Source organism: Suricata suricatta, chromosome 10, assembly GCF_006229205.1.
Source record: "Suricata suricatta isolate VVHF042 chromosome 10, meerkat_22Aug2017_6uvM2_HiC, whole genome shotgun sequence".
Taxonomy (NCBI): domain Eukaryota; kingdom Metazoa; phylum Chordata; class Mammalia; order Carnivora; family Herpestidae; genus Suricata; species Suricata suricatta.
In genome coordinates this window covers 36,279,104-36,301,508 of record NC_043709.1, presented here as the reverse complement: position 1 = coordinate 36,301,508, position 22,405 = coordinate 36,279,104, and the positions used below count along the sequence as shown (strand labels likewise).

General features: G+C 35.3%; 1 long non-coding RNA gene across 1 annotated transcript in view; it reads right to left on the bottom strand.

Annotated features, from left to right (window-relative positions):
• The window catches only part of LOC115304880, a 32,866-nt gene that overhangs the window by 3,239 nt on the left and 7,222 nt on the right, over positions 1-22,405 (bottom strand). The window lies entirely within an intron of this gene.

The following is a 22,405-nucleotide window of genomic DNA, read 5'->3' as shown; positions in this document are numbered from 1 at the left end:
TTTGCTATTCCAGGGCACATTCTGCAAGAAAACTATTTGTAAACCACAGCTTGAGGTTCTCAGAGGAAACAAGATGATCAGTGAACTCAGTTTAGACACTGCACATTTAATTTTGCCTTCTGGCTGTGCCTCTTGCAACCTCGGCTTTGAATCAGAAGTACCATTGTCATATTAGCAGCATCAGTCAGACACTTGATTTACACCCTGGACTTTATATTCTTGGAGAGAGATTTTAAGAAGAGAATTTGAGTGATTGCTTCTAGGTCTTTCCCTGGTGATAAACCTTTTAGTTTACATAGGCAATAAATAATCTTTTTGTTAATATCAGTAAAAATGGAAGCAAGAAACTAACAAGTGAGGAAAGGACATACAAAAATAAAGTGAGTACTTGGAAACAGCTCCTTTCTGGTACAGAATCATTCATTTTGTTCTTTCAAATGTTTTGTCTACCAAGAGAACAGAAATCTTCTATAGGTGCTTGGAGAAGTCATCTGGTGATTTTATATAATATTACTACTTAAAAAGCTCTTTTTTCCCAATCTTCTTACATCTAAAGACGCATTCTTTTGAGGTTTCCATGATTGTGCTTAGGGAAACAGATTTTTTAAAAAATTTCTTTTTACCATTCAAGAAAATAAGGTAAAAGTTATTTTCATTATTTAAAACACCTCCATACGTTTGTAATGCAAATGTAAGGAATGGAAAGAAAAACTGATATGTATCAAGAATCATAAATCCATAAGGTTGCTAAGAGTCCAAAATATTTTGAAATATGCCATCAGAAATTATCTGAATATATTTCCTCTGGAAATCACAAGAAGAAAAGGCTACGCTAGACCATGTTACAAACAGGTGGATTTTAAATACATAGAACCGATGGCAAGTTTTCATTTTTATTCAATGGATGAACCAAACATCCGGTCAAGTTTTAATTTTTACTTCCTTTGCACTTACAACTGTAATTACATATAAAGGGAGGCCAAGAACAGTTAACAGAATGCTTTTATAGAAACATACCAATAATAAGGTATGATTGTTGGCTCAAAACTGCTCCTGGGGAAAGCCTAGAAATCAGTAAGTTGCAGGTAAATATGAACATTTGCTCAGATATAATGGTCAACTTTACATTTCAAAATACGTGAGTGATCACATATAGCTATTTTTGGAAATAACTAGCATTGAAGCATGTTGTTAGACTAGAACAATGATTATATATTATACAGAAAAGAAAGAACATCTTTTGGAGATCAGACATGTGAATGTCAAGTTGGGGTTTTAGCCAAATTGAATTTCACTAGGATGTTAATAATTTGATTGATGGTGACCATTTGTGTTTATTTTGGAAACTGTGCCTCTCATATGAGCACAAAATGTGATAATGCACATGTAACAGATCAGAAAGCTATAGAACTGAGGCTTCTCTGTTCAATTTTGATTTAAACACTTACTTGTCCACAGCAATATTTTATGAACTCATGGAATTCTATATGGCTAGTTTAACACATGCAATGTTTGATGATTGTTCTGAATGACCACTAATATTAATGTGTGTGCATAATTCAGAATATTCTAATTTGAAATCCAGAATAACATTGCATTTCAACCTACTGATTTAGTCCTCTAGGGAGGACAAAGACTATTAAATTTTTAAAGCTTCTTGGTACTATTCCTGTATCTAATAGAAATAGCCAATTGAAAATAACTACCGTGGTTTCTCCAGGGAATCTAGCTGTACCTTATTACACAATGTCTATTTTCTGAGACATAATGCAAACATAATTAATCTCAAGCTTATTAAATTTCTCTACTGGCCTTTAAGAGATTGTTATTTTTCATGAAAATAAATTCTAAAAGTTTCTCAAGAAAAAGTGAGGCATTGCCTGGTAATACTGTCATATTCCTGCTCTTTTTGTGAAATTCACTGCTTCAATAAACGAGTTTTATATAAGAATACAAAATTTTATATAAGAATACCAAATTAAGTATTAAAGGTCACATTTTCAACAATATGTATTTTAAGTTACAATCCTATAAAATAACAAAATTTTAAATTCTACTAAAATAGACACAATTCCTATTTGCTTTCACAAAAAGACAGTCATAAGCATAATTTAGCTCTTATTTTAACAATTTAGAGTTCTTTTCATAACCATCAGTTTTATTGGTTGATTTAGTAGTTGTTCTTCTGTTGTCTATTGGTTAGAATCCTGATTCAATATTTTACATAATGAACAGACATTTTTAAATCACAAGTATAATTTAGCTTTATTTTAACAACTTAGAGTAATTTTCATGACCATCGGTTTTATTCTTGGGATTAGTATAGTTGTTTTTCTATCTCACCCTACTTGCTGTTATTTCACTATTATATAACATTTAGTTTGTCAGTGCAGGGCTGAGCATGGGAAGTTCTTTCAGAAATGTTTATAGACTGAAGGCATGAATTCTCAAACAAAGCTTTCAGTTCTTTTCCTTCTACTTTGATGAGGGCAGAGAAATCAAATACCCAAGCATGTTGAAAATGTTCATTCATTATATAAAATATTGAATCAAAGTTCTAGTCGGTAGACAAGTTGCACGAATCTTAGAATACCAGGTATTTCAATGGGTCAGAAATTCCCCACTTGCTATCAGTTTCTCAAGTTGTTACAGATGTTGAAGCTGCCAGAAGACTGACCACTAAATAAATCAGATGTTATTACCAAACAGAAAATGTCATGTGGAAAACAAAATGCACTCTTCGTCAATACTATTATGTTAGTAAATATATGCATCGCCTTGAATAGTTGTAATATATTTAGTCATTGGTTTAGATATTGAGGAAAAGTCACAAATGCACTTCAGAATCTGTTGTCTTTGCACACGTGAAGCCGGAATCAATTCTAAATTACAGTATCCTGAGAGGGAAACGTGGTATAAACTGAAAGGTGCAAGATTAGTGAGCATTCTGTTGGGAACGCTCCAGGTTTCTTGATATATTTGCAAACTGTTGTCTGTGATTTTGTTCTTACTAGTATTTCCTGTATCTATACTTTGTCTCTGTTATCTTTACATTATAGAAGACTGAGCTGTGTTTTTAAACATTGTTTTCATGTATTTGGAGTCTCTCTCTTCCCAGCCTCCAGCAATGTTCACTTGATTAGGTCAATGATAAATTAGAGAATGGTGGCCAAAAACAAACAAAAGAAACAATGTTGTTAGACAATCATTTTTAGAAAAATCTGGATACTGGGAAAATAGTCTTTTCATCCAGACTGTTGAATTGCTGATAAACATAATTTTATCAGGACAATTATTGTATTTTTCTTTGCATGTTTTTTCTTCTCTTCTGGTTTTGGTACATTTATTCTGTAATAAATTTTTACAGAATTGATTAATATTAAAATACTAAAAGTTGTCCTTAATTCTAACCCACAATGCTCATTGTAATAATCTTAATTTTATTTCATACTTTTCCAGAAATTTCTAAATAACAGGTAATTTAGAAATGGGCTTATTTATTTTGATTTTTTTAATAAGTCACCATGAAATTTGTCTTACAGATGGTAGTATAGATATACTGAGGTACTGGTGTAATCTCCAGTTCACAGGATGTCTTGGATATAGTGGCACTTGTCTAAAAGCTATAAAGCATTTAGAATTTCAAGTTGAGGGTTGTGGCTCCCTATATCAGAGGATATATTCTAGAGATTTTACAAAAACCTCACTAGACAACATAAAAAATCTGTGCTTCATTCTGTGTTTGTGAACTGAATAGAAATTTTCTTACTGATAGTCTTAAGTTCAACAACTAATAACTCGAGTGAGAAAGAAGATGCAATTCCCTATATTCTGAAGAATGTTAAAAATAATTAAGAGGCCATGATCTCTCTGATGGCTGATTACAAATAGTTCAGCTGTTGGGACGCCTGGGTGGCTCAGCCAGTGAAGTGTTCGACTCCGGCTCAGGTCATGATCTCACGGTTGGTGGGTTCCAGCCCCGCACTGGGCTCTGTGCAGACAGCTCAGAGCCTGGAGCAGCTTGGGATTCTGTGCCTCCTTCTCTCTCTGCCCCTCCTCCGTTCATGCTCTGTCTCTCTCTGTCTCTCAATAATAAGTAAATGTAAGAAAAAAAATTAAAACAAATAGTTCAGCTGTTACCTACCTGTCATAGCCCCACTCTCTGTCCCAACCCTGTCTGTTTAACCAGAACCTCAGGGAATAAAGATAGCTTAACTTTATCCAAATTGTAAATTATTAATCCAGAGTTTTCACTCCTTTGCCTCAATGGTGGAGAAGATGGTGTTTACTAAATCCAAGAGAGAAAGCCTCAAGAAGTGCCACTACAAGAAATTAGAAGTTAAACCTGGTATCTAATTCCCCAGTTGAACATTTTTCTTATGCAGCATACTTGTTGATTTATGCCCACCTATACGAAATTAAGAGAATTAGATTATGGATATAAATTAAGTGTAATTTAATAATTTGTTAGAAATTTCCTAGAGGTTTAGCATGTATTTTTTTTTTCTGGACCAAGTAATTTTAATATGATGTGCAATTCATCAAAGCAACAAATTCTACAAATGACATCCAAAATAACAAAAGGTAAAATTTTATTATAAATATAAAAGAATTAGAAATAAATGAATCTCTTAATGGGATTAAATTATCCATAAATTTAAATTTTAAAATATTAGTTAATATATGCAAAGATTAATATCATTTAATGTTAGAATACAACAAATTTAGGATCAACTCCGTATCTATTTTTTATAGTCATATAGAACTAAAAATATGCTTATATAAATATGTTGATAGGAATGATAATATTTTTTAATACAAACATCACCCAATTATTTGAAATTTTTCTAAGTAAAAACAGCACAGTAATCTATCACCAAAAATAATTGTTAATAACTTATTTACTCATAGTTCAATGAGGTCTTCCTTCAGTTTTTCAAAAGCAAATAATTTGAAAGCCACTGATTTGCAAAAAGATTGGTTACCTAGAGGTGAAAATCATTTCCTTTCTCCAATTCTGGGAAGTCTTCTGAAATGGCTTTACCAAAACTTACCAAACAACTGTTATCTGTAATTGTTATTCTGTGGTATCAAGTTGAACTGAATCATAGCTAAGACTTATCCTGTATAGTCTTCACCATATGACAGGCACTGTTGTTCTAAGAAATTTTTATATTAAGTTGAACGATGTGAAACTGAAATTATAGGTCAAAAATGGTTTGACACAGAAATTTCATACAGCTTAACCTACCTACAGTTACAGATAACAATCCAGCCCTCATCACAACCTTATGGATAGGATCATTGATACCTCATTCTATAGATGAAAACTGAGGGGCACCTAGGTGGCTCAGTTGGTCAAGGGTCCAACTCTTGATTTTGGCTCAGGTCATGATCTCACAGTTCATGAGATCAAGCCCTGCACTGGGCTGTGTGTTGTCAGCACAGAGCCTGCTTGGGATTCCCCCCGCCCCCTCTCAATTTCAAAATAAGTAAATAAATAAACTTAAAAAAGAAGATGAAAATTGAAGCATAAAGAGGTTACATCAATTGACTAATACCTCCTAGCTAGAAAGTGGTGAAGCCAGGATTTCCATTCAGGTTATCTTGCTTTGATTTGTTCTCTTATCTACTATATTAAAACTCCCTTCAATGTACTCAGAAATATTTGGAAGATAAATTAGTCCAAATTTTAATGCATATTTTAAACATAATATATTTTTTCTTTTTCCATATGCTTTAAATAGCTTTAAAAAAACCTTTGAGCTGCAGATTTAGCTATTTTTGATTACTATGCAACTTAGATAGTAAAACTATTTCTCATTGCCAAACCAGAAAAAAAAAACATTATCAAAATACTATCTGGAGCACCTGGCTGGCTCAGTTGATAGAGTATATAACTCTTGATCTCAGGATTATAAAGTTCAAGTCCCACAATGGGGTAGTAATTACTTCAAAATAAAATCTTAAAGAAAATGCTTTCTGATGAGGGTCTAATATCATATACTACAATTTCCAGGAAGAGAACAAAGGTGATAAAGATGAAATTCTAAAGAAATGACAGAAAATAACTTCCCAGAGCCAAAGAGCCAGGAGTTCTAGGACTGAAAGAACTCATCAAATACTTCCCCCATAAAAAATGGGGGAAAATACCCAAAACTCACAGTAAGGCATTTCTGGAATTTTCAATATTCCAAGGATGATGGGAAAACCTTAAAAGTTTTTAGGCAGAAAAATAGGTCTTACAAAGAAATAAGAATTATACCAACTTCAAAATGTTAGCAGTAACACTGGATGCTAGAATCTTATGAAGTAGCATCTTCAAAATTCTGTTGGGAGGATTTGCTAGCCAGAATTTAATAAACAGCCAGAATATCTAATCAAGTGTAAGGGCTAACTAAAGCCATTTTAAAGGTTTCATGGATGTAGGATTACCTCTGATGACCTCTTTGTTAAGAAGGGACTTGAGAATGTGCTTTTACAAAAGTGAAAGTAAATCAGGAAATAGGGAACAGAAAATCTAATAAACAGTGAATCCAACCCAGAGTCGTGTTCTTCATAAGTAGAAAGGAAAAAACTATAACCTTAAATTGACTATCTGTGACCTTTTGAAGCGGCAGCCTGTCCTATCCTTGTTTGTTTCATTAAATTACACTCTCCCTTGCCTGTTCATAGAGTTGTTTGGCACACCCCGCAGACTCCTGATGTAACATGGATTGCAGTGTACCACAGCTTAGATAGTGTTCTCTAAATCTAAATTAGGGCAACAAAAATCTTAGCAAAATACAGTATGTTGGCTTATAGCATGGCTACTGATTCTGTCTCCTCATCCCCAAACAACACTATGTTACAAAATGGCTATCATTGGACTTATTTAATAAGCCAATAATGCTAATGATTGCAAACATAACATTGTTATATCCCAGGCAAGTTGTTGCACTTGAACTGATGACGCTAATAGTTGGACAAATCATTATGTTGCAGTTTAACTGCAATTACACATACCAGTAAATAAAGAGGCATATTCAAGAAATATCAATACCTCTTTAAAATAAAACTTGGAAAACAGAAAAAAAAAGCACTTTGTCATAAGGAAAGTCTAACTGCATTTTTATAGGCAAGTAAGCATGTTAATAACTCATTTTCAAAACTATTACAAAGAACAGAGGCAGCTGGGTGGCTCAGTAGGTGGAGCATCTGACTTCGACTCAGGTCGTGAACTTGCGGGTTTGTGAGTTCAAGTCCCGCATTGGGCTCTGAGCTGAGCCTGCTTTGGATTCTGTGTCTCCCTCTCCCTCTGTTCCTCCCCTGCTCTCACTGTCTCTCTGTTTCTATCTCTCACGCTCAAAAATAAAGATTAAAAAAAATTTTTAAGTACTTAAAATATTACCAAGAACACTGAGAAATATAGTACAGAACATGTCTTGTAAGATAGAATCCTCTCAACCAAGATAAGATTAATTCATACAATTGTATAATGATTTATAAAACAAAATTGTAAATCAATGCGTTATTTCTTATTACTAATTTTAAAAAATAATGCATGAAATACAAAGCCTAGATCATAAATAATTTACTTACCCAGAAATATTTCCTTGTTAAATATGTGTACATTCACATACCAGGGTCTGTTACTTTGTCACTGGGAATAATTAAATTACTCTATATGAAATCAGAAAGAACACTACCAATTTTACTAGACATCATGATCAAACTTTGCTTATAACTAAATTCAGGGAAACTTCTCTATTGCTAAAACCTAACCAGTCTAGAAGCTAGCATATACCTTTATTTTTTCTTAATAAAAAGTAGAAAATGTAGCCATTTTATAAGATAAGAGGAGAACTGAATAATTAGAATAAGTATTTCATGATATGACTTGATAAAACAGGTTCAAACTTCTTTGTTGAATAATACATACCAACTCTGAAAGAAATCATAAAAATTTTATCCATGAGTTTTATCCAATGTATCTTGAAAATTTTGGTGGTCTCAAAAAATATTCCGATTATATTAAAAGGATCTACTTCATTAACCTATACTGCTTTAACTCTTCAAAGTTTTCCTTTTCAATTAATAACATGTCCTGAAGATGACGGAGTTGAAAAGAACTGCTTATATTTAAATACATGAAAAAGGCTGTTTTCAATTTTTAATATTTCTTACCCGTATGTTATTTGCTTTGCTTTTGTGGAACCCCTTCAAAATTGATGCGTTCTTTGGCAAGAGTGGCAAGATGGAAGAGGTTTTCTTTAAACAACAATTAACAAAACCAATCCATTTTAAGTGTCAGTTTTTCAGCTTTAACAGAAATGTCTACAAGACAGGGAAAGGCACAAGTCCTAAAGCGGTGTATATGTCCTCGGTTATCCATGGACAGTGACACATTTTCTTACATCAATATTTTGAAATCACTTTCTTTGACATCCAGAGAGATTCTTGAGGTGTGTGCCTTTCTTCTGTGAACCAGGACAGGAGACACAGGGAGGGAGAGATGGAGTGGGGAAAATTGACTTTAAGCCTTTCCCACAGATCCCTCCAAACAAGATCAGTCTGAGGAAAGAACACATAAGAAATTGAGTATATGGAAACTGATACTCTTTCAACTATCCTTTCTCCTTTATTGGTTTTAAAGTCTTGGTGTTACAGACATTTGCAGACCTAGATTTAGAGACTGTTTCCAGAGCACTGCAAAGGCAGTGATTAGAGAAAACTAAAGTCTCTATTTGTACACAACCAAGTCCACTTCTCAATAACTGGGTGAATAAGGGGAGGGATAGATAGATGTGCATGCATGTACACACGTGTTAGGTCATCTTATAGCTTCTTTTATCGTCATGCAACTGCCTTGTAATTTCTATGTAAATTCGTGTTTATAGTTGTACTCGACCAACATATAACACAATAAGGTTATGTTTAGTAGTTAATTGTAGTATTTCTCAGTTAGGGTCAATAGACCCTTAGGGAACCACAGATACATTCTCAACAATCTGTAAGTTCTCCAGTCTGAAAAATTCTGGTTAATGCATTTAGTCATTAAAAGGTCAGGCTATCAGAGCCAATCTCATTAGGGTCAAATGCAGATCTCCCACTTATTAGCTGTGGATCCTTAAGCAAGTTACCTTCCTGCTCTGAATCTGTGTTCTCACCTATAAAATGAGAAATAGACTAATAAAAAATGCTCACTTCCTTTTAGGATTAAGGGGGACATTGCATTCACCCATAAAGTCAGGAATCCAAAAATGCTATTTCAGAATAACAGTGACTCCTTGTTATTCTGATGTGAATTCTGGGTATAATTAAATAAAAATAACATATAGTACTTCAGAAATAATTGTACTACTTTTGTTAGCCATCATGACCAAACTTTTTCTACGTATTTAAAGAATGAGAAGTTTTATATTGTTAATAGCTAGTCAGTCTGGAAACTAGCATAAAATTTTGTTTTTTTTAAATAGAAAGTGGAAAGCATGTTCATTTTATAAGAGGAAATAAGATGAGGATTAACTTCAATTTGAATGAGTGTGTCATGATATGATTTGATAAAATAGGTTTCAATTACGAATATGGATTTTCATTAAATCAGACTCCCTAGAAGCCCGTTATTTTTTTTCTACTGGTAGGAAATTGTCTAGTAAAAAGATCCTTCAGAAAATACAGAGCATGTGGGAGAAGAAATATTATTAAGAATTGACTAAAGTGTTTTAGTGTTTTGTGGGACAAAAGGAGAATATTTTGGCTTTATGGTAATTACTATATACTTTTAATTTTGACTCACATTTTTTATTGTAAAACTACAGGAAACAATTGCTAAATAGATGTCCTAGCAATATCCAGAGCAATTCTATCTTTGTTTAGACCAACTGGTACACAGTTAATGATAATTCAATATATAGCAAGGTTGAGCATGTTGGGTGGTATTTAAGAGAGGAAAGCATCAGACTAAGTTTAGGAGTTTCTTCATATCCCCTATATTATTCAGATTAGACTATCTACTGCAATAAACCGTTCCTAAATCTTGATAGCCTACCATAGTAGAGATTTATTTTTTACTTATATCACATCTAAGGCAGGAAGTGGTAGACTTTACTCTTTATGGTTATCAGGGACCTACACTTCTGTCATATATTTCCACTCTACTTTAAGGTCTTGGAGACTTCCAAAAGATTTTCTGCAGCTAGATAGCAGACAGGTAAAAAAAGGATCTGGAGTATCTTGTTCAAAGGTTTAGAAACCAGGCTTGGAGAACACACATCATTCAGGCCCACATTAGTTGTCCAGAACTTGAACTCTTGGCCCTACATCATAAGCAGCTAGAATGTAGTGTAGGAGTGTGCCAAGACGAGAGCACATAGATACTGATCATCAACTGGCTGGGCTTTGCCAGTCTTCTATAAAAATTAAGGAATCTTGGCTTAAATTCAGAAAGCCTTGCTGATATGGTTATGACATCATTTTGACAAATATTTCTGTTACACTCACTATTTTATTTAATCATAATTGGTATCATTAATTCATTGATTCCTGATTCCATGAGGTTCTGAACAATCTTGTATACATATTGACTTAATTCCATTGTAAAGATTGAGTTAATTATAACAAGAGCAATTAAATAATTCCCAGGGAGTTAAATTTGAGTGCCATATGATCATTTTAATAGATGCAAAAAAGACATTTGATAAAGTGCAGCACCCAGTCAAGTTAAAAACCTTCAACAAAATAGGCTTAGAGGAAACATACCTTAATAAAATAAAGCCACAGTCAATGGTGAAAAACTGAGAGCTATTCCCCTAAGGTCAGGAACAAGACAGGAATGTCCCCCCTCACCACTTTTATTCAACGTAGTACTAGAAGTCCTAGCCACAACAATCAGACAGAAAAAAAGAATAAAAGGTATCTAAATTGGCAAGGAAGAAGTAAAACTTTCACAACTTGAAAATGACATACTATACATAGAAAACCCTGAAGATTCCAATAAAAACTACCAGAACTGATAAATCAATGCAGTAAGATACAAAATCAATATACAGAAATCTGTTATATTTTTATACACTGATAATGAAGCAGTAGAAAGATAAGCAGTAAACTCTTTTTCAACATTATGGGTAAAGCATCATTACAGCGCCCTGATGTCCCTTCTTTCTTTTAATGTGTGCTTTTAAGGCTTTGTGTTTTGATTTTTTTTATCTTATTCATTCATTCATTCAGTCAGTCAGTCAGTCTGTCAACTGGCAAATCAGATCCAGTCCCCAACAAACACTCGACAGCCACTATGTAATAGTGCTATCATAGATTCCATGATCCCTGTCTGTATAGACAGTTAGATCCTTCCCTTCACAAGTTATAGTTTGTTGGGGCAGAGAGTAGTGTGGGAAGTGTTCTGACAAAGAAGAACGTAACCAGAGGCATATACTATGCTTAGAAAGGCTTTCTTGAAGAATCAATATACAAGGACAGATCCGAAGGCTAGGGAGGAATTAAGCAAGTGAGTAATGAAAGGATGATCTAGCAAAATGAAACCATGTGTATAAGCAGAGGGGCATGAGAAGCAGGTGTAAGGAAACTGAGAGCCCAGGGACAACTTGGGCGTGTGGCAAGAGATGAGGAAAGGGAGGTAAAGAGGGAATAGACATCAGAGGACTTTCTAAGTCAAGTTAAGAATTTGGAGCCTATTTGGAGTATAATAGGCATATCAAATTATTTTCACAATTTCTCCTCTGTTTGGCCCATATGGTCCATTTCTTGCATCGTAATCTGGTGTAAAGACCTCTTGTGAGTTCTCAGCAGACAGTCATGCTTCTGTTATCACCACAGATGTCACGGTATCTTTTGGGCTGTGCGTCCTGAACATTTATCCCTTTATACCCTGCTGGGTTCAGTTTCTCTTCTTGCTGCATATATCAGCTTAGTATCACAGCAGATACTGTTTTCACACTGACTATAGTGCTAAACCTTAAATTAATGCTATAACTTTCAGCTTCTCGACCATTTCATCTGTGGTCTTTTTTTCTCAGCATCCAGGAAGATCCATTTCTCCTTTTCTCAAGGTAAGCTGATGCTATGTAAGTAAAGCACAATGAAAAAGAGTGCCCTCTAGAAAGCAACACTGTCACATACATATATGCATACACGTGCACACACACAAATATGCACAAACATGTTTAAAAACCTTCAATGACTTCTTGTGGCCCTGAAGATGAATTTCATATTACTTCATGTGGTTTAAACAGTACTAAATGACCTTATAAGTCCTGACAACCCCTTTACTTGACCATTAGAAACCAGAGTGCATAGGTGAGGTGGAATGGGGCAGGGACCATACAAAGAGGCAGAAAAGTATGCTAGACAGAGGTCACACTAAATACAAATAACTAGAGATGATGATAGGGAAGGTTATGTCCATCTGCATCTCTGAAAAAAAATAGGCCCATTTGCTAATGCTGTTTCATCCGTCTGGAGCACCTTCTTACCTTGTTTCTTGTTTAACTCCTGTCCATTCCTGCATTTCTGAACTTTTAAAATTCATCTCCTCCAAGCAGCCTTCTGTGGTTTCCCTCCTCCCCACCCTATTCAAGAACGATCTTGTGCTCCCAGTATTTCCACAGCACTTTCTTATACTGGATTAATTTCTCTTCTTCTTACTAAGTTCCATGACAAAAGTCTTGCTCCTGTTATATTCCTATTAGCTAGCAGAACATCTTGCATATATACCTGGTACCTAAAAAATAGATGTTGAATGGATGAAGGGAAATGATCATTGTTTATTTATTTATTTTTAACATTTATTTATTTTTGAGAGAGAAACACACAGAGCTTGAGCAGGGAATGGTCAGAGAGAGGGGGAAACATAGAATCAGAAAAGCAGGCTCTACACTCTGAGCTGTCAACACAAATCCTGATGCAGGGCTTGAACCCACGAACTGTGAGATCATGACCTTAGCCAAAGTTGGCTGCTTAACCGACTGAGCCACCCAGGTGTCCTGAAACAACCATTGTTTAGTGTCAACAATGAATTAAGCATTGTATCAAGTACTTCATATACATGATCTTACTTAAACTTCCAAGTTTTATTCTCATTTTAAACATGAGGCAACTGAGCCTTGAAATAAGAGACTTACCTCAAATTATACAGTTAATAAGAGACAGAATGTAGACTGAAATCAAGGACTGTCCCACTCCAGAGCCTGAGCTCTTAACCTCTATATTATAACAAATTCTCTCTGGTTCTCCCTTTGATACTCCTTTGTTTTTAAAGGCCTAGAATTTACAGCTTATTTGGTCCACATCAAAGGTTATTGTCAGGAGTGAAAAAAATCATACAATTTTTAAATATTTTTAAGTTTCCTTTCCCTATTTTTCTCTTCTCTGTATAAATGTTAGCTACACCTGTCTATTATCAATGTTTCCACATGTATTTTGAACAGATATATCTTCAAATTGTGTACCTCAAATTTTATTAATTTACTTCTATAGAATGGGTAAAGGCCACTTTTTTTTTTAATAAGTGGGGAGCTTACAGGTAAATTCAAAGTAGAATTTAAAGAGTTGTACTCTTTTAGGAAAGAACCCAAATGTCCATCAATGGATGAATGGATAAAGAAGATGTGGTATACACACACACACACACACACACGCACGCACACACTGAAGTATTACTCAGCAATGAAAAAGAATGAAATCTTGCCTTTTGCAGCAACGTGGATGGAACTAGAGGGTATTATGCTAAGTGAAATTAGTAAGTCGAAGAAAGACAAATACCATATGACTTCACTCATATGAGGACTTTAAGATACAAAACAGATGAGCATAAGGGAAGGGAAGCAAAAATAATATAAAAACAGGGAGGGGGCCAAAATGTAAGAGACTCTTACAGATAGAGAACAAACAGAGGGTTGCTGGAGGGGTTGTGGGAGGGGGATGGGCTAAATGGGTCAGGGGCATTAAGGAATCTATCTACTCCTGAAATCATTGATGCTCTATATGCTAACTGACAGGATGTAAATTAAAAAATAAATAAATTATTAATAAATAAATAAGTTGTGCTCTTTTAGTTCTTAAGAAATCTGTTTTGATTGTACGATAATTGAATCATTATTATTTGTAATGTTTTTTTTAAACCTACATTCCATCTCCAAAAAGAAATGTGAAGTGGGCTGAACCTTTCCTTTGCAAGCTTACTGATATCATTTTTCTAACCTAAGCTGGCTAAGTTTATTTTTGAGAAGTGAAGGAAAAGTATTGCCTACAAGCCTCCTGGATTTAGGTCTTACACAAAATCTTGATCAAATTATCAAAAGTTAAAATCATGGCAGTTCAGTTAAACATTCACAACATTCTCTGTTTTGAATTCATTTAAATTTATATTACAATAAATCACTCAAATGTTATTTTCTAATAATACGTGTGTAGAAACAAGTCAACTTGAAGGTGAACACAACAAATAAAATTTGATTATCATTCAGTTACATACAACATAACCAAATCCCTATGTTTTACTGTAAAGGTATTTGCTTTGCTGTATGTAATCGTTTTGACTTCCATATGAATTTAAGAATTCTGCTACCTATCTTAATTACAACATAATTTTAACAGCTTAGACTTTTTAATGACCAAAAATGCCTTTATGGTGTTGAGGCTCAAATTTATTTTCTTTCTACAGAGTCTTATAATAGTGTAGCTGCAGGTAGCTGTTCCATGTAGCGCTGTTGGAATCAATGGACATTACGCACTATGCATACGGTAGGTAATAAAGAAGTGTAGAGAGGCTAAGTTAGTCACTTTTATATTATTGCTTGTCTAATCCTCAAAGCACAAATGCTCATGTTTAAGAATATTTTGTGTTTTTTAATCTAAATTTTTACTTCAAATATTGATTGGAGTCTAAGGGTTATTTAAAACAATATTGTTCAAAGACAGAAGTGAAGGTTTAGTTTAGGTCCTAAAGCATGGAGTCCCGGAAGACGAAGTACAAAGGGGGCATACACATAACTGAGTTTCTTTCTGCCTCTGCTATCCTTGTTTATACAAGGTGCTCCTTTATTCGTTTTTAATGATTTTCCATTACAGAAAACTTACATGGAAAAAGCACGGTCTTGATAATAGTGAGGAAGAGAGTTTTTGAGGAAAGGGGTAAGAAATATCTTAAAATTTTTTTTAATGTTTATTTATTTTCTGAGATGGAGGGAGACAGAGTGTGAGTAGGGGAGGGGGAGAGAGCAGAGCGAAGGAGACACAGAATCTGAGGCAGGCTCCAGGCTCTGAGCTGTCAGCACAGAGTCTGATATGGGGCTCGAACTGTGAGATCATGACCTAAGCTGAAGTCAGAGCCACCCAGGCACCGCAGAGGTAAGAACTATCTTAAAGTAAATAATCTTTAATCTAAGGTTAATAGGTTAAGACTTTTCTTGGGGTGCCTGGGTGGCTCAGTGGGTTGAGCATCTGGCTTCGGCTCAGGTCATGATCTCATGGTTCATGGGTTCAAGCCTCGTGTTGGGCCCTGGGCTGACAGCTCAGAGCCTGGAGCCTGTCTTTGGATTCTATATCTCCTTCTCTCTCTGACCCTCCCCTGCTCATGCTCTCTCTCTCTGTCTCTCAAAAATAAATAAAACATTAAAAATTTTTTTAAATAAACATTTAAAAAATAAAATAAATTACACCAAAGAAAAAAATGCTTAATTTAAAAAAAAAAAGAATTTTCTTAAGCAGTCCTATGTTCTGGGCCTTGAATAGCCATTGAATGTAGTCCAATTTGTAAAATAATGATCAGTTAAGACACTGAATGAGTAGGGAATATTTGGCATTATCTGGTTGTGTTAAAATTGTATTTTTAGGGGCGACTGGGTGGCTCAGTTGGTTAGGCATCCAACTTCGGCTCAGGTCATGATCTCATGGTTTGTGGGTTCAAGTCCCACATCAGGCTCTGTGCTGACAGCTCAGAGCCTGGAGCTTGCTTCAGATTCTGTGTCTCCCTCTCTCCCTGCTCTTTCCCCACTCTCACTCTGTCCCTTTCTTGAAAATAAATAAATATTTAAAAAAATTTTTTAAAGAATTGTACTTTTAGGGTCCTAATCCATTTAACCATTTTTAGTCTTAAGAAGACCAAAATGGGATTTGAGATGTTGGAATTTTGGGGGTTAATTTGGGTTTTCTTGAGGTGAGGAGGTGTGGAGGGGAAAGATTCCTTAGAGCTCTCTGATATGGCCCTGACAAGGGAGGTAAAAAGGCTGAGAATGACTGAAGAATTGAGTGCCTGTCTAACCAACAGGTAAGACTAGATCTAGGAGAAAGGACTTCCTAAACTTGAGTCAGGATGAGTCTCTGTATTGAAGCTCCATGATATGTGAACATTGTAAATAGAAGAGACATACCATTTTCAAAACCAAGCCACCTCTACTTTTAGATACTTTGAAGACCTTTTGTCACAGCTGTAGATTCAGGAGCTAATGATTATGTTACCAGCATAGGAGGGCCAAAACATCCCTTCTGTTTTTGAATTTCATTCAATGGCTCTCAAATGAATTTAAAATAAAATCTACAGTCCTTTCCATCGTCTTCCTTCCTGATCTAGCTCTTCCTGTGTCTCATACTGCACCTCTCAATCCATTGACATGCTCCAACTACACTTGTTAACTTTCTGACTCCCATATATGCCAGACATGTTCCAACCATGGAGATCTTGTGCCTGTTGGTCTCTTTGTCTAAAGTTCTCTTTCCCCAGATATTCAAATGGCAAATCTTTCCTATAATTCATGACTCTGTTCAAATATCACCTCCTAAGGGAAGTCACTCACTCACCCTTTACTTTGATTTATTTGCACTGTGGTTCACATTCTTATCTACCATATTTATTTATTGTATAATAATTTACTAGATTAGCACTTCCTATATCTGTCCACTAGAAAGTAAACATCATGAGACCTAGCAAAAAGTGTCTTTGTTTTTGACCTCTATTATCCATATATACCCTTGACATATAGTTGATATTGAATAGCTCTTTGCAAAAAAGGCTACCTGAATCAATGAGTATACATTGAAATAGTCATGTTTCTGAGAGCAGCAGAAGAATTTAGGAGCATGTGAAGGTCCAGGATGTCAGTATCTGGAAGATTTGGTGGAAGTCAGCCAAGGCACGGTCATGACTGACAGCTTGAATCTTTCGTAAATAGAAATACACAAAAACAAACACTTCTGGGATCAAACACCAGAAGTAAAGCTCCAAGCCCTAGGAGGCTACTAAATTATTCCTAAATAACACAGGTGCTTCAGTTAATAAGCTATTCATAACTTAAGTTATGAATTTGCATATTGCATTAACTTCAGTTTTCATAGCTTCAGATTACTGTTGCTCATAACTTAGCCCATTTCTTATTTGTAATATCTCTTTTAGGAGAGTAACATTTTATCCTATTATTGTAGATCCAGTTTAATAAATTATAGTGGCTGTAACATACAAGCTGTATGTATTAACTCTTGAAGTTCAACGTTTAAACATCATTAAATGTACTGAGGCAGGATTATTCTTTCTTGATTTGTACTGGAACCTAAACTCCTGAACATTTTCCAAAAGATAAGTGTATTAATCAGGTAGTGTCCCCTAAAATTTACAAACATGATCTATGAAAATACAACTTTCAGTTATCCTTTTGTCAAAGACATAAGATATCTATTTAAAAAACATAGTATGAAATGTGAAGGTGATTTTCACTTGAATAGGTCACGGATGGAACAAAGCAGAATCTGGGTTGAAACAGAGCATGTCAGTTCTCAAGCTCTTACATTTTTCATTTCTCTCTTAAATGCCACCATCCTTGTAAACACAAGTACGCAAACCTAGACAACATCTCACTAAGTGGCTCATTCATTCAACAAACCTGTATTAAGAAGTATTTGCTATGAACATTGGTGTACATGTGCCCCAATGCATAGGGGCACATGTACACCAATGTTCATAGCAGCACTTTCAACAATAGCCAAATCATGGAAAGAGCCTAAATGTCTATCAACTGATGAATGGATAAAGAAGATGTGTGTGTGTATATATATATATATATATATAAAATACACACACAAATGGAATACTACATGGCAATGAGAAAGAATAAAATATGGCCATTTGTAGCAAAATGGATGGACCTAGAGGGATTCATGCTAAGTGAAATAAGTCAAGCAGAGAAGAAGAGATACCATTATGTTGTCACTCATAGGTCTAACAGGAGAAACCTAATAGGGGACCATGGGAAGGGGGAAGGGAGGGGAAAGAGTTGGGGAGAGGGAGTGAGGCAAATCATGAGAGACCTTTGAATGCTGAGAACAAACTGAGGACTGAGGAGAGGGGGGGAGGGGCTGATTGTCGTGGAGGGGCACACTTGTGGGGAAGAGCACTGGGTGTTATATGGAAACCAACTTGGTAATAAACTATTTTTAAAAAATACAAAAAAAAGAGAGAAGTATTTGCTATGTTCAGGGACTGTGTAAGGTATGGGGACACTGAGATTAAACTAAGATTATACATGTTTCTGCTGAGACTCACAGTCTTCTGGGGAGAATAGTTGGTAAAGGTAATTACAGCAGTGTAAGAAGTACTGTACGTACTATAACAACAACGTAAACAGGCAGAGAAAAGCAAGGACTCATCTGCTTACTGCGATCAGGGAATGCATCCAGGAGATGAAGGTATTTGTACTAAGCCCTAAGGAGGGAGTTTGAAAGATTGCCAAAGTAAAGAAGGCACTGCAGCCAGAAAGAAGATTTGTGGAAATCAGAAGAAATAGTATTTTACTGGGAATTGCCAGAAGCCAGGTACAGAGAGGGCCAGGTGTTTACAAAAGGGAAAAGGTAATGTGCACAAAGGTTAGAAGAGCTATTTGGCAATACTGTTGGCAGTTTAAAGAGAGGATACAATTCTTTGTTGTTCGAGACTTTAAAACTCTTAGTCTTTGCCCATGCTAATAATAGTCTCCAGTCATTATAACAAACCAAAGATATCGTCTTCAAGATGGCCCTCAATCATCTAGACTCTTTTAAAAAAAACCAACTTTTTAAAGTATTTATTAATTTTTGAGAGAAAGAGAGAGACAAAGAGAGAGTGGGAGAAGGGTAGAAAGAGAGGGAGACACAGAATCCAAAGCAGGCTCTAGGCTCTGAATTGTTAGCACAGAGCCCGATGCAGTGCTCAAACTTATTAACCATGAGATCATGACCTGAGTGGAAGTCAGATGCTTAACAAACCGAGACACCCAGGCATCCACCCCCAATCATCTAGCCTCTTGGTATTCACATCCTCATGTAGTCTTTTCCCACTTTGCACTAGAGTTTGTCTGTGTGATCAATGGCATAAAAGCAGAAGTGATCAATTGCCTTTCTGAGATTGGATCATGAAAGGTTGTGGAGTCTGTCTTGGTTTCTGTCTGTCTGTCTCTGTTTCTGTCTCTGTCTTCTCTGTCATACTCACACACACACACACACACACACACACACACACACACACACCCCTACCTAAATCACTCATTTGGGGAAAGGCAGCTGCCATGACCTCTAAACAGGTCAATGAGCTGAAGTTTTCTATGAACAGCCACATGAGTGAGCACAGACCAGATTCTCCTACCCATTCAGATGACCATATTTCTGACCAACAGCCAGACCATCACCTCAATGCAACCAGAGGTGTAAACCATTCCAATTCCTGATCCAAAGAACCTCATGAGATAATAAACCTTTGCTGTTTCAAGCTGCTAAATTGGGATAATTTATTAGGTGGCACTAGATAAGAATACACTACTCACTTCCAAATGCCCTCTGGGAAGAGGTGTAAATAACATATGAAAACCATAGGTCACTGTTGAGGGCTCTAGACTTTTCATATTTAAGGTAAGGAAGTGATATACTTAAATTATGTTTTAGAATGACTATTTTTGCTTCAAACACAGAGTTTTCTAGTCCCTTTTTGGGTCCTCCACTATTGCTTTTTCACCTAGCTCTAAGAGAAGTGACAAAGTATAATGGCATTTGTTGACTTCTTTTCCTCATGATGAGACTGGGAGCCACCTGAGAACAGAAATGAATTATTAGTCATTATAAATAATTCTTTGCATTCCTGGAAACCTGCTGACTATGGTGAGAGGCACTCAGTAAATACTTGCTGATTCATTGAGTGGTAGGAGGCAAATGAATCTGGAGAAAGGAAGTTGGACTAGCAGGCTATTACATTAGCTCATTTGAAAAGTTTTGAAGCAATAAGTTTTAGGGGCACCTGGGTGGCTCAGTGGGTTAAGTGCCCGACTGTCAGTTTCAGCGCAAGTCATGATCTCACAACTCATGAGATTGAGCCCTATGTTGGGCTCTGCAATGACAGCAGGGAGTCTGCTTAGAATTCTCCATCTCCCTGTCTCTATCAGCCCCTACTCTGCTTATGCTCTTTCTCCCTCTCTCAAAATAAATAAACATTAAAAAGAAAAGAAATAGACTTTAGAGATATTGAAGAAGAAATTAGTCATTTTATACACACATATATTTACAGTTTGTTTTGCAGGTGTCATGATTTATCAAAAAATCTAAATCTTTGTACTGCCTCCTGGTCTTGTGATAGCTTTTGAGCAGAAGTACAAGGAAGACTGCGTTAGTCTATTCTGCTAAAATGTCTGGCAAGCCCAACAATATTAGCTGAAGTTTGTAGTTATAAAAACAACAATCCAAAAAAAGGACAAATAATAAAATTTAAGAAACCAATACCAGTTTTCTTGCTCTTTCAAATTGATGAGTTGGTTTACACTGAGCTGATACAAATTTCAATAGCAATAAATAATAAAATGTTATAAAAATATAAACCCTAGATCCAAATAGAGTTATAAGTATATAGACATAAAGAAATGAATTTTATATTTATATCAGTGTATAGGAGTATCTGAATTAAACAAAATTGCAAGTGTAAGCAAATAACAAAGACATGTTAATTGAAATAATTTTTTTAGAGAGAGAGAAAGTGCATGCACAAGCAAGGGAGAGGGGCAGAAGTAGAGGAGAGAGAGAGAGAGAGAGAGAGAGAGAGAGAGATCCCAAGACCCTGGGATCTTGACCTAAGCCAAAATCAAGAGTCGTATGCTTAATGGACTGAGCCACCCATGCACCCAGTTGAAATACTTTTTATGCACAAACATTTCCTCTGGAAATTCTGAATACATTTTGGATCTTTTGATAAAATTTACCAAAATCACTTTTTTTAATAGTTTATTTTCAAATTGGTTTCCATATAACACCCAGTGCTTCTCCCCACAAGTGCCCCCCACCATGACTATCACCCTCTTCCCTCCTGCCCCCTCCCCCTTCAGTCTATGGTTCGTTTTCAGTATTCAGTAGTCTTTCATGATAAAATCACTTTTAAAATAAATGTGCTAAGCAAGACTAAACAGTTACTTGTTCAATGCTAAATACAAATAGAAAGTTGTATCAACAAATAAAACATAAATTTACCACAAGATTCATTTTAAGCATCTCATCATTCAGCATGATGGCTGAAAAAGGGTGCTCCATATACCTCACAGGTATTTCATACTTTTTAGTTTTTTTACCTACACCGCTTCCAATAAAAAAATGAGGCATCTGATTTCATGATCTATTAAAAGTAAGTCATTTATTTGTCCTTATATTTCCTTTAATTTTAGAACAGCATTTCAGTTGAAATCCTTGTGTTATTTTGGAAACCCCAAAATTACTGCTCACTTCCTGGTTATGTAAGAACAGCTCTTATTGTGGTAAACTGACTTTAGGTTTCTTTCCCCGGTTCAATTTCATATATTCCCTGCACAAGCACATTCACAGAAACATAAAAAATGACAACCCAAAGTAACGGTAGGTAGTTAACTATACTTTATGAAAAAATATTAGTACAAAAAATATTTCTTTTCCTTTTCATCATTATTTGCTGATGGGAAGATGATTTCTTACATATTCAAAGTCTCATAACAAATATTTGAGTCGTGTAATATGAAACACAAACAGGGTAATTTCTTCGGAATGGTCTGTGCAGAAGAATTAAAATGATCTCTCAAGGACTTTGGTGATCTGAATTAAATATTAATGATTTGTATTGGAATTTCCATCATAAACTCATTATCTGATAAGGCCATTTTAAAGTTTTTATTTAGATTCCAGTCAGTTAACATACAGTGTAATATTAGTTTCAAATGTACAATATAGTGATTCGACACTTCCACACATTACCCAGTGCTCATCACCACAAGTGCACTCCTTAATCCCCAGTGCTATTTAACCACCCACCCCCACCCCTCTGGTAATCATCAGTTTGTTCTCCATAGTTAAGAGTCTCTTCCTGGTTTGCCTCTTTCTCTTTTTCTTTGGCTCTTTTGTTTTGTTTCTTAAATTCCACACATGAGTGAGATCATATGGTATT